We start from the raw sequence: 25,591 nt of genomic DNA on the forward strand, positions 1-25,591 counted from the left end.
CCATGTTAAATAAATGGATCTATAAGTTACTGCATCTCCTAAAGACAGTTTTATACAAAATTCAAAACCCTCTTGTGGCAGACACAGAGCTGGCTATTCCCACAAATCAGCTCCACAGTGAAGTACTGGGAGTGGTGACAGCATGTTAGGAAGATTTTTCTCAGTAAACTAAGTGAATCAATCCCATCCTGCTGCAGCGGTTAAGGCTACTGGTTGCACATGTGTGAGGAACGTTCTTGGTACAAATTAGGCTACTTTCACACCTGCGTTAGGTGCGGATCCGTCTGGCATCTGCACAGACGGATCCGCACCTATAATGCAAAAGCTTAGATCCGTTCAGAACGGATCCGTTTGCAAACGGATCCGTTTTGACTTTACATTGAAAGTCAATGGGGGACGGATCAGTTTAAAAATTGAGCCATATTGTGTCAACTTCAAACGGATCCGTCCCCATTGACTTACATTGTAAGTCTGGACGGATCCGTTTGCCTCCGCACGGCCAGGCGGACACCTGAACGCTGCAAGCTGCGTTCAGGGGGTCCGCCTGCTGAGCGGAACGGAGGACAAACGGTGCCAGACTGAGGCATTCTGAGCAGATCTGCATCCACTCAGAATGCATTAGGGCTGGACGGATCCGTTCGGGGCCGCTTGTGAGAGCCTTCAAACGGAACTCACAAGTGGAGCCCCGAACGCTAGTGTGAAAGTAGCCTTAGGCACTTTATTACGAGTGTTTCCGTTCTTTGAAGTTGAATGTCCTATAGAGCGGAAGATTTTAATTGTGATTGTGCTGCAAACAAATCCATTACTCTTGGGTAATATACATTTTTATCAAATCTACAGTTCTGCTGGTCACATGCAGCACAAGACCTATGATCAAGAAGTTTCTTTCCATAGATGAAACCTTATGTATGGATTGTCTACTGTAATACTGAATTGGAGGAGGGATGAATGTATATTAACACTGTTCCAGATGGCCTCTGACTTAAAGAATGACCAGGTTATAACCATTACCCATTTTAGACATGACACCAGTTAAAGGAAACACTTTATTAACAAGTATTTCTACTACAGCTTTATGACTGAGATAAAGGACCAAGCAGCAGCATACCAAGATATGGCAGACAGTTTTAAGAATCTTATATTATTGCAGCCTTGCTCTTCAGAAGAGGATCACGCTCGTTGCTGCTTTTGAAGAGAACATCTTTGATCTGACTGAAGTACACAATGATGCCTTGATAATTTCTTCCAGCTAAAGCATTTGCAATTAGTTTGTATTCCTTGTATTTCCTAGATGATAAAAGACAGTTTGCTTAAGTAATACCAAGTTCTTCCTTAAATTGATAGAATCAAAAATATTACATGCAGCAGTTGTGCCCAAAAGTATAGCCAGTTTTAACCTATGGGCTCCCCCACATGAAACACGGGCCTGTATTTACTAATGTGAGTGCACCTAGACCTTGTTCTATAAAAAGGATTCAATTTGGCTCATTAGCTTTAGAAATATTTTGGTGCAGTTTGCACCAAATCAGACTGGCATACATGCTTTGCACCACATTGGAAGGCTATGCCCCCTGGTCAAACAAAACAGTGGAAAGTTAGTCAACTTTAAGTTGCATAAACTTAGACTAAAAGGTGAGCCAGACTATCCAGAGTTGTCCACTATTGCAATTTTTAGACATTCTAATCCAAGTTTACACTGTGTAAGCTAATCTCTAGAACACTTCTAGATATCGCCTCAGGATTTCTGGCCAGACAAGTGAAGATATTGGCACCAGCCATAATGTTGGTTGGAAGAAAGTTTGGATACTAAGGTCAAATGGAAAAGCCAGGTGCATGAACTTACCTGTAAAGGGTGATACCAATCGCCACAGCAACAAGTGCAACCAAAGCGAGGGGAACAAGTACTGTGGAAACAGACTGCTGCGTTTTAGAACCTAGAGGGGAAAAAGGGAAATCTACATTATGTCTTGATACCCTATTTGAGAACTGTTGGTCACTTGCATCCAACTATTACATTTGTGCATCTTAAAGTCAAGCTTTTGAAAGTTAAGGATAAAATTTATGGTTGGGAGAGGGTAGTCAGAGGAAGCAGATTGGACTAAACCTGCACGGTCACTCCTTGTTGTGAATGTTTGTCTAGAATATGACGAGGGGAAACTCACTTAAAAGGGTTCTCCAGGACGGATTCAAAATGGCTGGCAGCATCATGTCCTAGAATGTGAGGAGCACTGGTTGCCTCCATGTGTGAGTGTGTGTGTGGGGGGGGGGGGGGGGGGGAGTCTCACTACACTCTGGCACTTACATATACTAAGTATTAGTAAGTTCTTCTGTCAGACATGGCATATAGGCAGGATCACATTATTATCTATTTTACAAAAAAGGTGCAGGGTGTAGTGAAGCCCCCGCCCCTCACCCCCCAGGCAGCTTCACAAATAGTGGCAACCAGTCTTCCTCACATTCTAGGACAGATGCTGGCAGCCATTTTAAAGTAATTCACAGTGAACCCTTTTACATACACCTATGTTTCAGGTAATTGAGTGAACCAGATGTTCCTGATCATTACCCAATAGTCAGTGGAGTTAAGGGATGCATTTACATACAGCAACCACCTCTGCTGTATGGGGGACAAGTGATTGCTACAGCCATTGTTTGCGCCAATACAGTTTCAATTTTCTGGCAGCAGATCCAGTTTACACGGAAACTGGTCCCAAGAGCTAGCTGAAAGACCTAAATGCCAATAGCTTTTGCACCAGGCAATTATTGGGATCAAGAGTTTCTACAAATGCTAATCCACGATATTTGGGGCTGGTTATCTGCATGTGTAGAAGGTCACAACAGTTGAGACAACAATTTGCTGTATTAAATTTGTAGAACCCTGAAATGTGCCCAATAGGGGTTAACATACATTGGAAGCTTTTACAGTGTGAGCTACTTCAGGCTGTCAATCCTATGGACACTAAAAACCAGTAGGGTGTCACTTACCACCATCTATAGACACCAGCGAAGTAGCAAGAGCTAAACTTGCACCATCACTTAGTGTAATATTTACACAGTAAGATCCTGGCTCAAATGCTCTTCTTAGGATCAGCAAGCATTGATCAGAAGATGGAACTTCATCACAAACCATGTCCTGGGGAATCATGCAACTAGCATCAGAGACTACCGTGCAGGCATCTGTAGGCAGACTGAAGGAACAAGGTTATCAAACACAGGGAACATCAGTTTTACAGGGCGTTTCTCTTCTGTTTGTCAAGACATACCTTCCTTCGCAAGTCACCACAAAGTCAACAAGAGAGCCTTCGGTCTGAGATGTGGGTACTTGGATGCTTGTCATTTCAACAATGTTCACCTCAAGGATACCATCTGAAGTTGGAAAGAGCAAGTCAGATTCTAGGCACAGTACATTCTAAGCCTAGCTGTATAAGTGACCGACAACTTACCTACAACTGTAATCTTAGTGCTGTAATAACCATATCTATATATGAAGCAACCAGGAGTAGAAGTTGTGTATGGAATGGCTGTATAAACAGTGGTAATGTTTGGCATTTCAGTTGTCAGTGGTAAAGTTTCAGTTTCAAATGGTGGTAGTTCTGTTGAGTTATCTGCAAGGAAAAAAAAATAAATATAAATATATATATATATATATATATATATATATATATATATATATATATACACATACACACACACACACACACTGTATATACACACACACGAAAAATGGCAGCACTGGCTATAAATGAGTAAGAAATAGGGTGCACGATCCTAGGGAATAGACTTCTCACCCCACAATAGAATCCAGAAAAAGGACGGCACTCCAGTAAGATGAAAAAAATGATACTTTTATTCAACCACCGGATGGTTGAATAAAGGCATCATCATTTATTTTTTTCATCTTACTGGAGTGCCGTCCTTTTTCTGGAATATATATATATATATATATATATATATATATATAAAATAAAAGATGTCCTCATGCACATATGGCAGATTACCTGCAGCACCATAAATTAAAAAAATAAAAACATTATGGACACAAGATCAATCCCACTGCCTGATACCATTTGTGTATCTCCTAAGCAAACCTTAATGGGTTTCCAGGCTCCTGATATTAATGATCTACCTCTGGATAGGTCACTAATATTCAAACAGGGAGGGTCCAACACCCTGCACCCCCATGCTGGAACTAGCACTGTAAATGGAGCAGGAAGCTTAGTGGTTGTGCCAGGTTACTTCAGTGGTAACCAAGCTGCAGTAATCCTGCGCAGCCACTACCCTCAGCCATGCTTCCCGTTCCTTTCAGAGTGCTAGCGCCAGAGGCTGCAGGGAACAGACGATTGGTGGAGTGTGGGTTGTCACTCAATGATTGGATATGACCTGAGGATGGGTCAACGCTTAAATGGGTTTTCCAGGCTCCTTACAGTGATCACCTATTCTCAGGTTAGGTCATCAATATCCAGTCGTTGAGTTTCCAACACCCCACTCTGCCAATCAGCTGTTCCTGGCAGCCTCTGGCGCTAGAGCCAATACTTTGAATAGAACAAGCACAGCTCTGTAGTGGCTATGCTGGATTACCACTGAATGAAAATGGGAGCAGGGCTGCAGTAACCTGGCACAACTACTCTTCCTGTACCATTCACAGTGCTTGGGGTAGGGTGTCAGACCCCCACAGATTTAATATTAATGATCTATCCTGAGGTAGGTTATTAATATCAGGGGCCAGGAAACCTCTTTAATCATAAAATATCAAGCCTATATACATTTGTTTTTATACAACTCACCTGTAGAATTGGCAGTGGTGAAAGTACTGGTGGTGGTTGGTAGAAGTTGTGTAGGGATTGGAGTGGGTGTAACAGGTTTACATGGACCAGGAATGGCAGCTTTGATGGTCAAGTTAGCCCTAAAGCTTCCAAGCATGGTATAAATATGACTAGAGACAGGGTTATTGGAAACAGATGACCCATTCCCATCACCATAGTCCCAATCAAATGTCAATTCAGAATTCTTGAGATAATTGCTTGGATCATGAATGTGGATGTCAAATTTGATTGGTGAATCTTTAATAAAGATGCTGTCTGAGGAATTCTTGTCATTCTTCTGTGTAAGGTTCACATAAAATGGAACTTGATCTAAAATTTAAAAAAGAGAAAACAAAAACACAATTTTAGAGGGAACGTGTCACCATGAAAGTCTGCAGGCAGCATCTTAGAGCCAAGCAGATTGTGGGACACTATTTAGCAGAACACACAGGGTGTTTATTAATACTGGCATTTTAGACACCAGCCTTAATACCCCTTGCGCTGGCAGTGGATATGCCTAAGGCATATTCCTACTACTTTACAAATCATTAGTCAGACCACACATGGAGTACTGTGTACAGTTCTGGACTCCTGTGAACAAAGCAGACAAAGCAGAGCTGGAGAGGGTCCAGAGGAAGGCAACTACAGGACCCTGAAAGATTATCAAAATTAGGGTTATTTACGTTAGAAAAAAAGACGACTGAGGGGAGATCTAATTACTATGTATAAATATATCAGGTGTCAGTACAGAGATCTATCCCATCATCTATTTATCCCCAGGACTGTGACTGTGACGAGGGGACATCCTCTGCGTTTGGAGGAAAGAAGGTTTGTACACAAACATAGAAGAGGATTCTTTACGGTAAGAGCAGTGAGACTATGGAACTCTGCCTGAGGAGGTGGTGATGGTGAGTACAATAAAGGAATTCAAGAGGGGCCTGGATGTATTTCTGGAGCGTAATAATATTACAGGCTAAAGCTAGTAGAGGGGTCGTTGATCCAGGGAGTTATTCTGATTGCCTGATTGGAGTCGGGAAGGAATTTTTTATTCCCCTAAAGTGAGGAAAAGTGGCTTCTACCTTTTTTTTTGCCTTCCTCTGGATCAACTTGCAGGATAACAGGCCGAACTGGATGGACAAATGTCTTTTGGCCTTATGTACTATTTTACATGTAGAGTTGCTGGCATCTACATAATTTAGGTGTATCCCCCATCTGTTTAAATCTATGTAATGTCCCTTGCTGGCTTAGATTTAGACCATTTACTATCCCTAAAACAAGCCTAGAAAACGAATGAGATGGGCCTGCCAGTCCTCCATCTCCCCCACCCCTCCTCTTTTAGACCTGGCATGAGCAGGGAAAAGTCAGTTTGCTGCACAAATAACCTTTATGCCAAAAAAGGCGCATGTTAATAAGTGACGCCTATAATTTGTACATTTAAACTTCTGTTTAGGTGTCATTTGGGTGGTCCCATCAGTAACAGTCTTCCCTCTATGCTTACTCGTATAGAATTAGCTGCCGGTCACCAATTGACCTAAGCACAAGTCAAGCATAGGAAGAGCATAAAAGGGAAATCACAATGATCGTTGTGTGAGCTGATCAACATATGCAGGTTGGAGAATATTCATCATTATTTGTAACTTGGTTAAATTATTTATCTTGGACACTGGAGTCAGAGGCAGTCCTATCAGTAATTAACAGCTAAACTCAGAACGTGCAGGGATGTGCCTTAGAGGCATTCAATCCTAATAGAAGTCTACGGGCTGCAAAACAGATCCATTATGCAGGGAGCACTCCCCTGCATAGACGGGACGGATCCATTTCGCAGCCCATAGACTTCTATTATGACAGAATGAATAAAGGCATAGAATTGCATTATGGTCTGTGGTAACGGAATCCATAACGCAATTCATCTTTTACCAGTAACGGAAGCATGAACGAATTTAAAAATGAAATTCTGTCATCTCTAGCAGCCACCACACCACTGTTCAAATGCTGAATATTTGGTGCCTTTTAGATTTCATAGCTTACCAGTTACAACATAAATGCCGCTTGCTGTAGCAACTGGGTAGTGGTTATGAGAACCTCTTCTAAAAACCTTGACCTCCATCATTTGGTTTCCAGCAGTGATGTTTGTAGTATTAATGGACAGAGTAGTAGACGATCTCCCAATCATTCCATAAAATTGGCCTGACAAGAGAGAACACCATTCTTCAACCTGAGGCATGTGTACAAAAGTCAACTACATGTGCAAACCATTGTACATTCTATAAAAGCATAAGCAGAGCTTTGATTTCAGTCGATGGTGATACAACTTAAAAAAAGGTATCCCCACCATAACTTATGTTCACAGGACCTGAAGCAACACTCATGACCAGTAGGGATAAGCAAAATAGACTTTGGATTCGTCATCTGAAGTCAATTTGCATACATCTTTATATTAGCTCCAGTAAGCTGAAGTTATTACTTCATGAAGTCTCGAGACTTGTGCAATAACTTTGTGAATTAATTACTGTAAAAAACCTAGATAGCGGACTCTGGTTCAGTTCCAAGGTACCACTTGGAGCCAAATCAGAGTTCCGTGTCAATTTTTTATAGCAAGACATCGCTAATAACTTTGGCTCATTGGAGCCAATACATTCCAATACTGTATAGAGCTCCAGCTCCACACAGTATTACAACAAAGTTTTATGGGAATCGACTTCAGATGACGCATAAGAAGTCAGTTTGCTCATCCATAGTGACCAGCTCTCCATTCAGACAGTCACCCATGCACACTGATAGACAACCCTGGGATGAATCCCATTCTTGTGATAAGTGGGGGTTCCCAGTGGTCAGACCATGATATACTTACCATGACAAATCACCTCTACAGTATAGGTTGGACAACCCCATTGAAGCCCACAGAATACAGTAAACTGGAAGTCACCACGATCAGATTAATGCCTTGGTCAGTGATTGTGAGACAAAACCAGCTGCGGCTCTAACAGAACAGGGGCTGATCTCTCTTTGATACCTAAAGTCTGTGGAGACTCCAATCCTGGTTTTGGCTCTGATCAAAACACTTTAGTGTGAATAAGGCATTACGCCAAACATAAAAAGTGCAAGTTTGTAGTGAATGAACCTATAGACCAGGGATCACCAACCTCAGGCATGCCATCTGTTTAAAAACTACAACCCCAGAATGTTTGTCACTCCTGTGGAGTTAGAACAAGTCAGTCATGTTTGCATGCTGGAAGTTGTAGTTTCACAGCAACTGGAATACCTAAAGGTTGCCGATCCCCGCTATAGACCCCGCTTACAGGCTTCCGTGGTGTATGCAGTCAAAATCCGGTATCTTCTGTGGTAGCAGAATCCATAACGGGATTCTTAGATAACCCAAACCTGTATGCAGAACTTGGGGAGGACAAAAAAAACAAAAAAAAAAAAAAAACACACACACTCCTCAATTTTGCTCATCACCAATTCTGATCTTTACTTCAAGAACTGTATAAAAAATAAAATAAAACCTGGATATGTGGCAGCACCCTTACCAGGCAGAAGGTCTTCTCCTGAAACGCTGAGGCTTCACCTACACTTTACTGCCCATAGGGAATGCAGCAAGTATCTACTTTCTACCATAGAGCAAGATAAAGATCTGCTTAATCCCCAACAAGTAAGACACTCCAGTACAGTTTAAGTTACAGCCATGGATAGGTAATCAATATCAGGTCAGTGTGTGGGAGGAGGGGGGGGGGGTCCCCAACATCCCCTCCAGTTTACAGCAGTCACCAGCAACAGTGGAACAGGCCCAAACATAGGCCACTTTCACCAATACAAGTACACATGTTCTTCATGCCTTGATCTTTACTGTAAATCCATAGTCCTCATTGGACAGAAGATGGTCAGATACCTGTAGGTGTAAAGCACCAAGTAGATTACAGGCACTACACAAGAAACATACCTTGAGTGGAGAAAATGTAAATGAAAGTGTGTCGCCTCCAGCGAGGGTCATGTGGAAATGGTCTGCCATCTGGAAAGCTGTTAGCAAAGCTGCAGTTTCCTTCGTTACAGAAATCTATCCACTTGGTCCAGTTATACACATATTGGTCTGGGAAGCTGGAGGAAACTAAATAGACAACCTTGTAAGATGTCATCTACACATCTAGATCTACAACATTCTGTAGTCTCACTGTATTTACCATTTCCACACCCTCTTTTATAGACAATGTCTCCATCTTCATTTTCCTTCTGACATCTGGGAAACTGCAGGTTGACAGCAAAAGTGATGTTTGACCCTATCAGCGCAGGACTGTCACTGGTCAACAATGCCACAACCTTGCCACCTAGACAAACATATGAAGTCAGAAGGATTTTAAGTCACATGCATTTTATTACAGTTATATCTGAAGTAATACCTTTCCAGCAGTTTTCCCATCTTGTATCCCCAGACTTCCAGGCAGGGTACAGTTTCTCATTCCACGAGTTGGTATCAGGAGACCAGCCATTTATGTGGTTGCCGGGACCTCTAGAGCCAGATTTCCTTCCAAACTCCATTACATCCTGAAACCCTGTTAAGTTACATATTGGGATTTAATAGATATTGATTGCAAAACCAATGTGTTCTACAAAGTAGATGATCGCTGGATCCATGCATGGACTTAGATGGTCCTCATTTTCTTTGCCAGTAAGACATTGCGAGTTCAACATGTTATGTAGTTAGCAGTTCTATGGAGTGAGCTGCAGCTTCCATGTCCTGTATACTACCCCTATAGCTCAAATACTGGACAGTAAAGCTACTTGTCCTAATACTACACGTAGTGCAACACTAACCATGTACGTTTCAGGGCCCCTTCACAATGCTACCACAGCTCTGCTCATCTATGGTCAGCTCCAGATTTGAAACAGAATGAAAATGAAGTATCAGATCCATCAGATGAACCCCCATCGAATAATAGTGTTCAGTTTCCCCATCATAGGTCTGACCACAAGTAGTGAAACAGACTGCCATTTTGTGCAACTTTATCTGCAATGTCTGGCCAAAGATTTTTAGGTCCAATAATGATCCCAGAAAGATTTCTTATCCATTGTCTGGTTTCATATTACATCTATAACCATTTTGAACATTTAATATGGACTAACATTTATAGCTGCAGCTAAGGAATTGTTCAACCATCCACCAAAGTGCATGGCCACCATTCATGGCCATGTAGGAAGATTGCCAGACTCCACCTGCCATTAATGGAGGGGAGAATATTCAGATTCACAGCACTAGTAAAGAGAAGCATTGGTTCTGTTTACTTTTAAATAATGCGCTTTGTTAGCTACAAAGCGCACAGACAAGTGCGTCACACTTTACCTTTTAGACACGACAGCAAGAGGATTTTGAGGCAGTTGAACAGCATGACAGCATTTTTTTATTGCCATTTGAGGTCTATGCACATTGTGGAAAATCCACAAGTAACATACAGATTCAGGTACAAAAACCATAGCCAGTTAGAAAAGCCACAAACCGCCATATGCATGCATGGCCACATGTAACATAGGCTACAGATGTTCTTCAGTGGAATTGCATGCAGAAAGTCTGCAGATAGTAAGAAAAATAAAAATTACTATGCCAAATGCTGCATAATATTTCCACAGCAGAACCTGTGCTGCAAGTTATAAGTTGACACCATTTACCAGTTTCACCTTCTGCATTGTAACGAACCCACAGCATTTGCACTGAAAAATTGTGCAACAAAATTAAAGCCTTTTCAGCAGAGATTTTGATGTAACAGAAATCCTGCAGCAGATACACACGGTACACACTAACATTCTGTAGAAGTTGAATACTTAGACATAGTTTAAACAGAGGACTTAACACTTCACAGTATATTAGCATTTAGCAAGCACAGGTGTTACACAACATATATATCAGTTATAGTCTGAATGTGTAGGTCATCAATATACAGATGTAGCAGAGCTAAAAAGGAATAGTTACCACATTAAGTAAACTTAGTTTGCAAAAGTTTTCAGTGGCATCATCAGCTCCTTTTAGCTCTGCTACATCTGTACAGTCTGGATCTTGTAGCACTACTGCTTCTAACCCCCCACTGTATACACTGACACATGAAAATGACCATGTTAGACCCTCACTCACGTTTTCCTGCCTGAATGCTGGAGACCAGGCAGAGCACCACCAGACCTTCCACTACTACAGGCAACATCCTGGAAGGGGAATGAGCTGGGCAGGGACCTGTGCACCAGCATTTAAACTGGGCTCAACAAGTCACAGCTGCACAAAATAGCAGTCAGTCCCCATGATCCCTCCTCCTGTTTATGAAAAGCCTGCAGGCCCATCATGTGATGGAATTAGGGAAAGATGGCTGACTTCAAGTAAGCGTACGTTCACACTAGCGTTTTTCTTTTCTGGCATAGAGTTCCGTCACAGAGGCTCTATACCAGAAATGAACTGATCAGTTTTATCCCCATGCATTTTGAATGGAGAGTAATCCGTTCAGGATGCATCAGGATGTCTTCAGTTCAGTCATTTTGACTGATCAGGCAAAAGAGAAAACCGTAGAATGCTACGGTTTTATCTCCGGTGAAAAAAACTGAAGACTTTCCTGAATGCCGGATCCGGCATTTTTTTTCCATAGGAATGTATTAGCGCCGGATCTTTTGCGGCCCCATTAAAGTGAATGGGTCCGCACCCGAGCTGCAAAAACTGCGCCTCGGATGCGGACCTGAAAAACGGTCGGGTGCATGAGGCCTTACTAATGCCATTAGTTGGCATACGTTTTGCCGGATCCGGCAGGCAGTTTCGGCGACGGAAATGTATGCCGGATCACTCTGCCGCAAGTTTGAAAGTAGCCTTAAGCCTCTTTCACACGACCGTTTTTTTTTTTCCATTTATGGGCCGTTTTTTGCGTTCTGTATACGGAACCATTCATTTCGGTGGTGCACGGTTCAAACTCACCAACTGGGGGCGCCACCCCCCAGTGGCAGTGACAATAGGAAAGAAAAACAAACGAACCAGCACAACCGTGCACCACCGCCCATTTACCATGTGCTTTCAAGATTGTATAGCTGTATTCTACTTTGCCCATATTGCAGGCTGACAGCCTGGGAGAAGCATGTGTAGGATATTACTGGGTGCTACTTTGCCCAGATTGTAGGCTGTAAGCTCAGGAGAGGCATGTTAGAGTAGGACCCATCTGATGAGAAGCCACCTTGTCGTTTGATAGATGGGCCTGACATATTTTTGATCAATTATATGCGCAAAGAGCTTCTAACTGCCCTTGTAGGAAGTATGGCCACCAAGCAGCTTATTTTTCGTTTAGTATTTGCTTATATCTTTGTGCAATTGCCTAGCAGTGTGCTGTTACTTGTAGTTCTACTAATCACATTAAAAGATAGAACATGTCCTATTATTGCCCGCAAATCACGTTCCGTGGCTCCACTGAAGTCTATGGGTCCGCAAAAAAAAGGAACACATACGGAAATGCATCCGTATGTCTTCCGTATCTGTTCCGTTTTTGCAGAACCATTTATGGAAAATGTTATGCCCAGCCAAATTTTTTCTATGTAATTACTGTATACTGTATATGCTATACAGAAAAATGAAACAGAAAAAACAGAACAGAAACGGAAACACAACGAAAACAAAAAACAGAACATCGGATCCGTGAAAAACGGACCGCAAAACACTGAGAAAGAGATACGGTCATGTGAAAGAGGCCTTAGGGAAAGATGTCTGACTTTAAGTAAAGGTGCTCTCTTGAATCTCAGACTCAAATTTTTGTATATTTTTATTCTTGCAGAAGATATATCAAAAGATATTTGTATAGAGAATCAGACGTCATTGTAAGTAAAAGTGATCCAACCACCAAAACAGCAACAGAAAGAACTTGAATCCTCAAAGTAAAATCACAATATGACTGTTTTCAAAGTTACAGAACTTTTGAAATATGTTGGATTTTTTTGTAATTAAAAATCACATGAGAATGAAACTACATGTACACATGGTATGTCAGGCAACGCTCATAGTTCAGTATTAAGCCTCATGCACATGACCGTATGTATTTTGCGGTCTGCAAATTGCGGATACGCAAAACACGGATACTGTCAGTCCATGTACAGAAGACAAAGGTCACATGGCACTCACCCCGAGATCCAGCAGGGTGGCCACCCAGTAGTCAGCACACGTTAAAATGTGGGCAATTCTGCTGTCATTGCGCAGGCACTGCAGCATGTAGTCGCTCATGTGTGCCAGGCTGCTCAGAGGTAAGGACAAGCTGTCCTCTGTGGGAGGCATATCGTCTGCGTCCTCCGTATCCCCCCAGCCACGCACCAGTGATGGGCCCGAGCTGCGTTGGATGCCACCCAGCTGTGAACATGCTTCATCCCCATCCTCCTCATCATCCTCCTCATCCTCCTCGTCCTCCAGTGGTGGGCCCTGGCTGGCCAAATTTGTACCTGGCCTCTGCTGTTGCAAAAATCCTCTTTCTGAGCCACTTCTAAAAGACTGGCCTGAAAGTGTTAGAGATGACCCCTCTTCCTCCTCGTCCTGGGCCACATCCTCTTCCATCATCGCCCTAAGTGTTTTCTCAAGGAGACATAGAAGTGGTATTGTAACGCTGATAACGGCGTCATCGCCACTGGCCATGTTGGTGGAGTACTCGAAACAGCGCAACAGGGCACACAGGTCTCGCATGGAGGCCCAGTCATTGGTGGTGAAGTGGTGCTGTTCCACAGTGCGACTCACCAGTGTGTGCTGCAGCTGAAACTCCACTATGGCCTGCTGCCGCTCGCACAGTCTCTCCAGCATGTGCAAGGTGGAGTTCCACCTGGTGGGCATGTCGCATATGAGGCGGTGTGCGGGAAGGCCGAAGTTACGCCTTAGAGCAGACAGCCGAGCGGCAGCAGGATGAGAACGCCGGAAGCGCGCACAGACGGCCCGCACTTTACGCAGCAGCTCTGACATGTCAGGGTAGTTGTGAATGAATTTCTGCACCACCAAATTCAGCACATGCGCCAGGCAAGGGATGTGCGTCAAACCGGCTAGTCCCAGAGCTGCAACGAGATTTCACCCATTATCGCACACCACCAGGCCGGGCTTGAGGCTGACTGGCACAAACCACTCATCGGTCTGTTGTTCTATACCCCGCCACAACTCCTGCGCAATGTGGGGCCTGTCCCCCAAACACATCAGTTTCAGAACGGCCTGCTGACGTTTACCCCGTTCTGTGCTGAAGTTGGTGGTGAAGGTCTGTCGCTGACCGGATGAGGAGGTGGTAGAAGAGGAGGAGGAAGCCGAGTAGGAAGAGGAGGCAACAGGAGGCAAAGAATGATGCCCTGCGATCCTTGGCGGCGGAACGACGTGCGCCAAACAGCTCTCCGCCTGGGGCCCAGCCGCCACTACATTTACCCAGTGTGCAGTTAGGGAGATATAGCGTTCCTGGCCGTGCTTACTGGTCCACGTATCTGTGGTTAGGTGGACCTTGCCACAGATGGCGTTGCGCAGTGCACACTTGATTTTATCCGATACTGGAGAAGTAGTGGCGGCTGGGAACGACGTACTGTGGGACAGCAAGCGAGATGAGCTGTTTGAAGCTGTCCGTCTCCACCAGCCTGAATGACAGCATTTCAAAGGCCAGTAGTTTAGAAATGCTGGCATTCAGAGCCAGGGATCAAGGGTGGCTAGGTGGGAATTTACGCTTTCTCTCAAAGGTTTGTGAGATGGAGAGCTGAACGCTACGGTGTGACATGGTGGAGATGCTTGGTGACGGAGGTGGTGTTGTTGGTGGCACATCCTCTGTTTGCTGGGCGGCAGGTGCCAACGTTCCTCCAGAGGTGGAGGAAGAGGCTGAGGCAGCAGCAGAAGAGGGAGCAGGAGGGGCCTGAGCCCTTTCTTGGTTATGAAGGTGCTTACTCCACTGCAGCCCGTGTCTCGCATGTAGATGCCTGGTCATGCAGGTTGCGCTAAGGTTCAAAACGTTAATGCCTCACTTCAGGCTCTGATGGCACAGTGTGCAAACCACTATCAGAACATTGTGTGAAGATCTGCCATGGAACTCCTTGAAGCTGCCTTTAGTGTGCTCGGTCCCTGGTGACGGTGGCCAGTAGCAGGCGAACTGTTTTGGCGACGGCTGCTCTGCTTTTACACCCTGCTCCCGCTTTTGCTACGGTCTTGGCTCCACTCACCACTGCCTCTTCCTCCGAATTCTAAAAGTCAGTGGCACAACCTTCATTCCATGTGGGGTCTAGGACCTCATTGTCCCCTGCATCGTCTTCCACCCAGTCTTCCTCACTGACCTCCCTTTCGGTCTGCACACTGCAGAAAGATGCAGCAGTTGGCACCTGTGTTTCGTCATCATCAGAGACGTGCTAAGGTGGTATTCCCATGTCCTCATCAGGAAACATAAGTGGTTGTGCGTCAGTGCATTCGATGTCTTCCACCCCTGGGGAAGGGCTAGGTTGATGCCCTTGAGAAACCCTGCCATCAGAGTCTTCAAACAGCATAAGAGACTGCTGCATGACTTGAGGCTCAGACAGGTTCCCCGATATGCACGGGGGTGATGTGACAGACTGCTGGGCATGGGTTTCAGGCGCCACCTGTGCGCTTTCTGCAGAAGACTGGGTGGGAGATAATGTGAACGTGCTGGATCCACCGTCGGCCACCCAATTGACTAGCGCCTGTACTTGCTCAGGCCTTACCATCCTTAGAACGGTATTAGGCCCGACCAAATATCGCTGTAGATTCTGGCGGCTACTGGGACCTGAGGTAGTAGTTTCAGTAGGACGTGTAGCTGTGGCAGAACGGCCACGTTCTCTCCCTGCACCAGAGGCTCCACCAATACCACCACCACGACCGCGTCCTTTATTAGATGTTTCCCTCATAGTTAGCATTCACAAAGCAAAGTAAAAAGTGGTTAAGTCTGTTAAAAATAATTAACCGCCAATAAAAACCCTGATGTAGGGTATTGCACAAATTTTTTTTTTTAAACTCTATATGACAGCGGTATTTGTGGCCTAAATTTCACAGTAACTTATGCAAGTGTAATCACAGATGTGCAGTTTATCAGAGGCTTTTTTCACCCCAGTAACCAAAAAGCCGTATTTCTGGCCTAAATGTGACAGTCACTTATGCACGTCTAATCCCAGATGTGCAGTATATTAGAGGGTTTTTTCACCCCAGTAAGCAAAAAGATGTATTTCTGGCCTAAATGTGACAGTCACTTATGCATGTCTAATCCCAGATGTGCAGTACATTAGAGGGTTTTTTCACCCCAGTAAGCAAAAAGGTGTATATCTGGCCTAAATGTGACAGTCACTGGTGCACGTCTAATCCCAGATGTGCAGTATATTAGAGGTTTTTTCACCCCCAGTAAGCACAAAGCCGTATTTCTGGCCTAAATGTGACACTCACTTATGCACGTCTAATCCTAGATGTGCACTATATGAAAAACAATTTTTTTTTAACCCCAGTAAGCAAAAAGCTGTATTTCTGGACTTGCAGACATGCATATAGCCTATGCTGGTGCACTATCGTTGCATACAATTGCTGCCGATTATGTATTGATATTGACAAACTGAAGTAAAAAAAAGTTCTTTTTTAGCAGTAGTTGGATCACGGCAGGATTAAAAAAATTTTGCACTGCACCCACAAAACACATTTGTTGTAGATCGCTAAGTAAAAAAAGCAGTTCTTGATAAGATTTCTCCCTGATCTATCACCTCCCAGCAGCTGCAGCCTCTCCCTACACTAATCCGAGCAGAGTGACGGGCGGCGCTACGTGACTCCAGCTTAAATAGAGGCTGGGTCACATGCTGCAGTTGGCCAATCACAGCCATGCCAATAGTAGGCATGGCTTTGATGGCCCTTTGGGGCAAGTAGTAAGACGCTTGTTGATTGGCTGCTGTGCAGTCTTTCAAAAAGCACCAAGAAAGCGCCGAACACCGAACCCAAACTTTTACGTAAATGTTCGGGTTCGGGTCCGGGTGCTGAAAAACCTAAAGTTCGGTACGAACCCGAACTTTACAGTTCGGGTTCGCTCAACTCTAGACATGGACATATAGGCGACGGCCGTTTCGTGCTGGCGTGCAGTTCATCTGGTCTACAGACACACAAACACGTGTGTCACGCCCCTTATAAGCACTTCATTAAGACGCAATTATAAAATGCATGAAAATACATCCTTTCCTACAATACTTCAAATAAGGGTTAAAAATGTGCGACTTTTTTTAGAAAGACAAATATTTCTGTATACATCATTTTTTTCTTTTTTCACGTGTCTACTCCATATTTACAGGAACGCACTTAAAGAGGACCTTTCACTAGAATAAAACATCTAAACTAACTATACAGACATGGAGAGCGGCTCCCAGGGATCCCCCTGCACTTACTGTTATACCTGGGCACCGCTCCGTTCGCCCGGTATAGCCTCCGGTATTTTCATAGTTAGGCTCCACCCAGGGGAACCTCTAGGCGTCTCGAGACTGAGACGCCGGCAGGTTCCCCTGGGTAGAGCCTAACTATGAAGATACCGGAGGCTATACCGGGCGAACGGTAGTAAGTGCAGGGAGATCCCTGGGCGCCGCTCTCCATGTCTGTATAGTTAGTTTAGATGTTTTATTCTAGTGAAAGGTCCTCTTTAAGTCATTCCTGTCGTACAGACCCAAAGGTCCCAGGGCTTTAGTTTTTATGATGATCTCTGCCTCCTTCTGTAGGAGGGTTCTCTCCGTATTACCATCTCTCTGTGAATTTTACAGACGCATCAGACCGCAAAGACGACCGGTAGAGACTCCCCTGCATAACGGAAACGTGACTGATCCGTTTTGCAGCCCATAGACGTCTATCATAGCGGAATGAATAACGGAATGCCTCTAAAGGCATTCCGTTATGCATTCCGTCATAGAATTGGCTTATGGTCCGTGGTAACGGAATCCATAACGCAATTCTGCTTTTACCATCAAACAAAGCGTGAACGAATTTCATAACAAGAAATTTGCTCATCTCTAACGACCGGCAATGTACCCCCGGAGCCAGTTGTGTCCCTTTGCTAATTTGTTGTCATATTGTCATTTTACCAGGAGGTCAGGCACATTTTTGCTAGGTCTAAAGGAGATAAGTGGTTGTTAATTTGCAACTTTGACTAATAGGGGGTCATTCTCTACTACATGCCATTTTTTTCTGATAGAGGCTCTGACAGCATCAGACATGGGGCTATATTGGAAGGTAAAGCGTCCATTCAGTTTTTTTCTTGTTTTTGATGGTTTTTAATAGAGATGTTTGATCTTTTATCTGTGCTCTATTTAGCGATTGTTGTATTATTTTCTGTGGGTAACCCCTCATTTTTAATCGTGTACTCAGCATTTTTGACGGAATTTCAAATTACTAGTTGTGATGGACTGAACCGTCACTGGGGCTGCTGGAGGAGCCTGAGGGCCAGCCTCCTTCCTACAGACTATGGACCCAGAACTATGGAGACCCCCTCAGACCTTTTGGGGTTACAAGGAACTATGAACCCTGATTTATGTGTGTAATTTATATGCCACATATTTCCTATTGCCCATTAAAAAGGCATGGTGTGGATTCAGCAACACAAATAGGGTTAACTCTGCACTGAGACTCCCACTGATTGTGTTAGTGATGGGATTAGGATAGTTGATTATAATAGCAGCCGACTCCTATGATACACTCAGGAGATAATCCCATTACATGTGTCTCCTCTTCCCATTCATTCATTATGGAGGGGGTGAAGATATGTTTGCATGTTCATTGTTGATTGCGTCAAAGACAATGCCAGTGTGTTTGATAATTGCCTCACAGACAATGCCATTGAGTTTGTTGAATAGGGTTAGTTTTGTGTTTAAACTGTACAGGATTGGCTGCTTTGTCATGTCCTCAGTATGTCATGTGTATATAAGTCAATGCTGTGTGTTTAATAAAGAGTTCCTGTTTTACATTCAACATAGAGCCTCGTCTCATGTGTATGGGGATTGCTATACGCTGTATATTCCCCTGGCTATAACTACTAGCTCTTGTAAGCGCTGTTCCTGCTCTCTGGATTTAGGAGAGGTTTACCCACTGGAGCCTGGAGCCTTGTCGTAGGTCCAGGGTGGGTAGGAGACGGCGAGACCTCAACCAAGCTTTGGCGGTTTGTGGGGTCTGCAGTGCTTACGGTGTCAAGTGGAGTGCTTGGAGTCCTCGGGAAGCACTAGGAGCACCCATCGACGGAGGTACCTGGTCGGGGTGCTATGATATCCGTTACATTGGTGGAAAGCAGTGGGATGGCGTCCTAGTGCGAGGAGGAGCAGCTCGGAGACACCGTTGGTGGAGTATATTGAGGGCAACGCTAGTATCAGTACAGCGCCCCTGTCTACAGCAGGATGGAATCGGCGAGTCTTCAGAAAGCATTCCACTATGAGGAGGAGGATGACCCGGACTGGAGGGATGCAGTCCGGAAAGGCGACTGGTACGAGGCCCTGGAAGATGTACAGCGTCGGCGGGGCGAGAGTCTCCCCAGTGAGGAGCAGCAGTTGCGGATGCGAGTGGCCCTGCGAATGCCCCTTCTGGGAAAGCAGCCCCTGGATGAGTGGGTAACAGAACTCGAGAGCCTGGTGTGGAAGGAGCTTTGGCTAGACGAAGCCTACCAGGCACTCCCCCTGGATGGCTGAGCACGACAGACCCGAGGGTGAGGATTATGATGGCCCTGGCCTGTTGTTTGAGACCTTCACAGAACCGGAGTTCGGAGATGCTGGAGAGTCCCGATTATGGGATATCTATGACTACAGGGAGGCTATGCATGATTGGGCTACAGCGAGAGAGGTGAGACAAGAACTGGCATCTCTAGTGACAAAGGAGTGGGAGCTGGAGCAGGATTACCAATACTTCTTCAGCTCAATTCGGCCCCAATATACACTGCCAGAGAGCTAGGTGGCAGTCCCAGACCTACAACCCTACAGCTGGGAAGACCCGACTGAAGTATCCCCTGCTTCAGTACCAGCTACAGAGGTAGGGGACCTCATAGAATGGTCCTGGGGGGAACCCCATATGGTAGGTGGAGATGGGACCGAGATCTCTCCACCGGCCCTACAGGGATGCTGGGCCGTCGGCCCAGATCCCTAACGGCAGCCGGAGTTTCAGGGAGTAGAGACAGTCGGTCCTGCTCCCCAGCGGCAGTATGTTTTGCAGGTAGAGGAGAGCATCGTCTCCATTCCCCAGCGTCAGTGTACCTTGAAGGGAGAGGAGACAATCTGTCTCTCTCCCCAACCACAGGAGGACAGCACACCTAACTCTGATGGTGCAGATGGGACCGCAGTATCTGCACCAGGCCTACCGGGATGCTGAACAGCCAGTACGGATCCCCCACCAACCCCGCAGGAATGCCAGGAGGAGGAGGTAACCAATCCCTCCTCTCCACAGCTGATCCGCAACAAGGTCCTGGGGGCAGGATTCCCTGACCCCATCCCAGCGGAAGAGCTGGCATCTGGGCAGAGCGCAGTTGGCCTCTGCCCTCCCCTATCCTCTTCTCCAGAGCCTGACTCCCCACAGGCTACCCCAGCGGAAGAGCTGGCATCTGGGCAGAGCGCAGTTGGCCTCTGCCCTCCCCTATCTTCTTCTCCAGAGCCAGACTCCCCACAGGCTACCCCAGTGGAAGATCTGGCATCTGGGCAGAGCGCAGTCGGCCTCTGCCCACCAAGTACCTACAGCTCCAAGCTAGAGAACAACAATGAAGCAAGGAGTAGCAGATACCCACTCAACAGCTGTGGACATACAGAACCGAGCCAGGCCCCAGAGTTCAACAGGACCAGTGTTTGTTTATGGGTGGGCTACTCGACTAACTCAGGCACCGACCGACAGGAGGTCAGGTACCTGGTTAGTCTACTGTTGGGAGGGGAGAAATGTTCCTGCTGGGAGGGGAGAAATGTTCCTGCTCTCTGGATTTAGGAGAGGTTCACCCACTGGAGCCTGGAGCCTTGTCAACCAAGCTTTGGCGGTTCGTGGGGTCTGCAGTGCTTACGGTGTCAAGTGGAGTGCTTGGAGTCCTCGGGAAGCACTAGGAGCATCCATCGACGGAGGTACCCGGTCGGGGTGCCAGGAGATCCGTTACACTCGTCATTGATGTTTTTTTCTGCTGGGGCGTAAAAACTGGCCATACGGGAGGGATTGCTTTACATACTCAAGTTGGAAGCTATCATATCTTAGTAATTAATTAGCAGCTGAGGGTTTTCTAAACATCCTGTTGTGGCTAGATCTCCCTTATTTTGCCATTTCTGGATGTGGAAGTTGAGATTATTGCCTCCATATTGGAATCTATATGACATGTTCATGTCATTATCATTCAGAAATGTCACAAACTTTTTAAACTCATCTTCTGAGGGTACTTTCACACTTGCGTTTTTCTTTTCCGGTACTGAGTTCCGTCAAAAGGGCTCAATGCCGGAAAATAACTGATCAGTTTTATCCCCATGCATTCTGAATGGAGAGCATTCCGTTCAGGATGCATCAGGATGTCTTCGGTTCAGCCTTTTTGACTGATCAGGCAAAAGATAAAACCGCAGCATGCTATGGTTTTTATCTCCGGCCAAAAAAACGGAAGACTTGCCTGAATGCCGGACCTGGCATTTTTTTCCATAGGAATGTATTATTGCCAGATCCGTCCTTCCGGTCTGCGCATGCGCAGATCGAGAAAAAAGTGAAAAAAATAAATGCCAGATCCTTTTTGCCGGATGACATCGGAAAGACGGATCCGGCATTTCAATGCATTCTGACTGATCAGGCATTTTTAAGACTGATCAGGATCCTGATCAGTCTTACAAATGCCATCAGTTTGCATACATTTTGCCGGATCCGGCAGGCAGTTCCGGCGACGGAACTGCTTGCCGGATCACTCTGCCGCAAGTGTGAAAGTAGCCTGTTCCGGTCCATACAGTGAGTACATCGTCGAGATATCTAAGGTACTTGGAAATTGTCACGATGTGGTTCACTGTGACAGTTTGCGTCATGTGCTGGCTGCATGCTCTCTCGCGTACTGGCTGCAGGCTGACTCCTGTGCATTCTGGTTGCTTGGGGCTGCGTTCTGGCTTCAGTCTCTTGTGTGAACTATGCCCGTGAATATGTGTACTCCCCATGTCTGCATCTCTGTGCAGTTCCTGTCACTGTTGCTGTGCAGGCTGGCTGCATGCGCTTTCTGTACTGGCTGTGGATGTTCCCATGTATGCTGGTTCTGCAATGCGTGCTAGCTCCGGCCTTGTGTGTGAACTGTGGCCTGTTTCGTTTGTTCAGTGCTTCTGGTACTCCTGGTTCTGGATCATCTTCTGTAGGGGCTTATTTTTTGCATGAATAGCGGAAGTTTTTAATGTTACCATTCTTGGGTATATATGATTTTTTGATCATTCAATATTACAGTTTTTTGGAGCAAGGTGACAAAATAATGCCATTTTGGCAGTTTTTATTTATTCACCTGATGGGGTAGATGACGTGACATTTTTATAGAGCCAGTTGTTACGGACGCAGCAATACCTCATACACTGCGTGCAGAATTATTAGGCAAATGAGTATTTTGACCACATCATCCTCTTTATGCATGTTGTCTTACTCCAAGCTGTATAGGCTCGAAAGCCTACTACCAATTAAGCATATTAGGTGATGTGCATCTCTGTAATGAGAAGGGGTGTGGTCTAATGACATCAACACCCTATATTAGGTGTGCATAATTATTAGGCAACTTTCTTTCCTTTGGCAAAATGGGTCAAAAGAAGGACTTGACAGGCTCAGAAAAGTCAAAAATAGTGAGATATCTTGCAGAGGGATGCAGCACTCTTAAAATTGCAAAGCTTCTGAAGCGTGATTATCGAACAATCAAGCGTTTCATTCAAAATAGTCAACAGGGTCGCAAGAAGCGTGTGGAAAAACCAAGCGCAAAATAACTGCCCATGAACTGAGAAAAGTCAAGCGTGCAGCTGCCAAGATGCCACTTGCCACCAGTTTGGCCATATTTCAGAGCTGCAACATCACTGGAGTGTCCAAAAGCACAAGGTGTGCAATACTCAGAGACATGGCCAAGGTAAGAAAGGCTGAAAGACGACCACCACTGAACAAGACACACAAGCTGAAACGTCAAGACTGATTTTTCTAAGGTTTTATGGACTGATGAAATGAGAGTGAGTCTTGATGGGCCAGATGGATGGGCCCGTGGCTGGATTGGTAAAGGGCAGAGAGCTCCAGTCCGACTCAGACGCCAGCAAGGTGGAGGTGGAGTACTGGTTTGGGCTGGTATCATCAAAGATGAGCTTGTGGGGCCTTTTCGGGTTGAGGATGGAGTCAAGCTCAACTCCCAGTCCTACTGCCAGTTTCTGGAAGACACCTTCTTCAAGCAGTGGTACAGGAAGAAGTCTGCATCCTTCAAGAAAAACATGATTTTCATGCAGGACAATGCTCCATCACACGCGTCCAAGTACTCCACAGCGTGGCTGGCAAGAAAGGGTATAAAAGAAGAAAATCTAATGACATGGCCTCCTTGTTCACCTGATCTGAACCCCATTGAGAACCTGTGGTCCATCATCAAATGTGAGATTTACAAGGAGGGAAAACAGTACACCTCTTTGAACAGTGTCTGGGAGGCTGTGGTTGCTGCTGCACGCAATGTTGATGGTGAACAGATCAAAACACTGACAGAATCCATGGATGGCAGGCTTTTGAGTGTCCTTGCAAAGAAAGGTGGCTATATTGGTCACTGATTTGTTTTTGTTTTGTTTTTGAATGTCAGAAATGTATATTTGTGAATGTTGAGATGTTATATTGGTTTCACTGGTAAAAATAAATAATTGAAATGGGTATATATTTGTTTTTTGTTAAGTTGCCTAATAATTATGCACAGTAATAGTCACCTGCACACACAGATATCCCCCTAAAATAGCTAAAACTAAAAACAAACTAAAAACTACTTCCAAAAATATTCAGCTTTAATATTAATGAGTTTTTTGGGTTCATTGAGAACATGGTTGTTGTTCAATAATAAAATTAATCCTCAAAAATACAACTTGCCTAATAATTCTGCACTCCCTGTATGTGTAAGTTTTTATTTTTGTTAAGTTTACACAGTAAAAACATTTTTTTGAGTTGCCATTTTCTGAAAGCCATATTTTTTTTTATTTTTATGGCAATTATGTCTTATCTGGGGGCTCATTTTTTGTGGGATGTGGTGAGGGTTACATTGATACTATTTTGGGGGGCATACAACTTTTTGATCACTTGGTATTATACTTTTTGTGAGGCAATATGACAAAAAAATGGCTATTTTGGCACTTTTTTTTTTTTTATAGCATTCATCTAACGGGGTAGATCATGTGACATTTCTATAGAGCCAGTCATTATGGATGTGTTTTTAATTTTTTAATTTTTTTATTGTACATGATTTTTAACCACCTCCGGACCGCCTAACGCAGATTCGCGTTCCGGAGGTGGCAGCGCTGCGCACAGTCACGCATATACGCGTCATCTCGCGAGACGCGAGATTTCGCTCCAAGCCGGCCCGCGCATGCGCATCGCGGGCCGGCAAAAGTTAAAGAACAAGTTAGTCACCAGCCTGCCAGCAACGATCATTGGCTGGCAGGCTGGCGATTTTTAAAAAATCCAATCACAAGCCATATAACAGATCATATTAGTAAATATGATCTGTTATATGGCTTGTCTGCTCCTGTGCTGGTCCTTTTCGTCGGTTGGATCCAGCACAGGAGCAGACTTCACAGTGAGTAGCACCAACACTACACCTTAGCCCCAGATCACCCCCCTGCACCCCAATTAACCCTTTGATCACCCCTTTGATCGCCCCTGTCAATCACCAGTGAAAGGAAAAAAAGTGATCAGTGTAAACTGTCACTTTTTTTTTTTCACTAGTATTGGCTGTTAGGTTTTAGGGATAGTTTAGGCCCCTTGGTTAGGTAGTTAGCGTCAGTTAGCGCCCACCCCACCGCACCGCAGTCACTTTTATTCGCTGAATAGCGTATCGCTAATCAGCATTTGTACTTTTATAGTATCTGTAAGTGATCAAAACTGATCACGGTCAGATCTATAATAGTATTAGTGTCACTTTAGTTCGCCCTCCACCCAAAACGCAGTGTTTGCCCGATCAGGCCTGATCGGTCGCCCACACGTGCGTTCACCCACGCCCGCCCCACCGCAGTGACAAAAAATATATATTTTTTGATCACTGCACATTCATTTTACACGCACTGCGGCGATAAAAAAATCAGTTTTGATATTTTTTATCAACCGCAGCGGCCTCCGGTACTTCGCTAGCCTCCCCTTTGTAAGACAGGTTTGCTTTTTTTCTTGGGTAGTCTCAGGGAATACCCCTAAATTTAGTAGTCCAAAATGTCAAACAGGGGGTATTCTTCTGAAGAGGCCTACAGGATTCTGACCCAGTCGGATGAGGAGTGGGAACCCTCATCTGATGAATCTAGCGGGTCAGAATATGAACCTGTGGAAAGCAGTGGCTCTCTGACCCAAAGTTCGGACGAGGAGGTGGAGGTCCCTGGCAGCACCAGGCGTACCCGGCCCCATGTCGCTAGACCACAGGTTATGCAGGATCCGCTTCAAGAGCAGCAGAGTGGGGCTGTCGCTGCCGGATCACGTGGTGAGGCATACACCAGCAGCGCAGCCCTCCCTGGACCTAGTACCAGCACTGCCGTACAACATGGTGACGTGGCGAGCACCAGAAGGGCAGTTGAAGCTGGTACGGTGGCACGTGCACTAGTTACCCCGTCGCAGCCACCGCAAAGACAGGCCCGTAGAGCCCCTAGAATCCCTGAGGTGCTGGCAAACC

This window comes from Bufo bufo, chromosome 5, assembly GCF_905171765.1.
Source record: "Bufo bufo chromosome 5, aBufBuf1.1, whole genome shotgun sequence".
In the NCBI taxonomy this organism is placed as follows: Eukaryota; Metazoa; Chordata; class Amphibia; order Anura; family Bufonidae; genus Bufo; species Bufo bufo.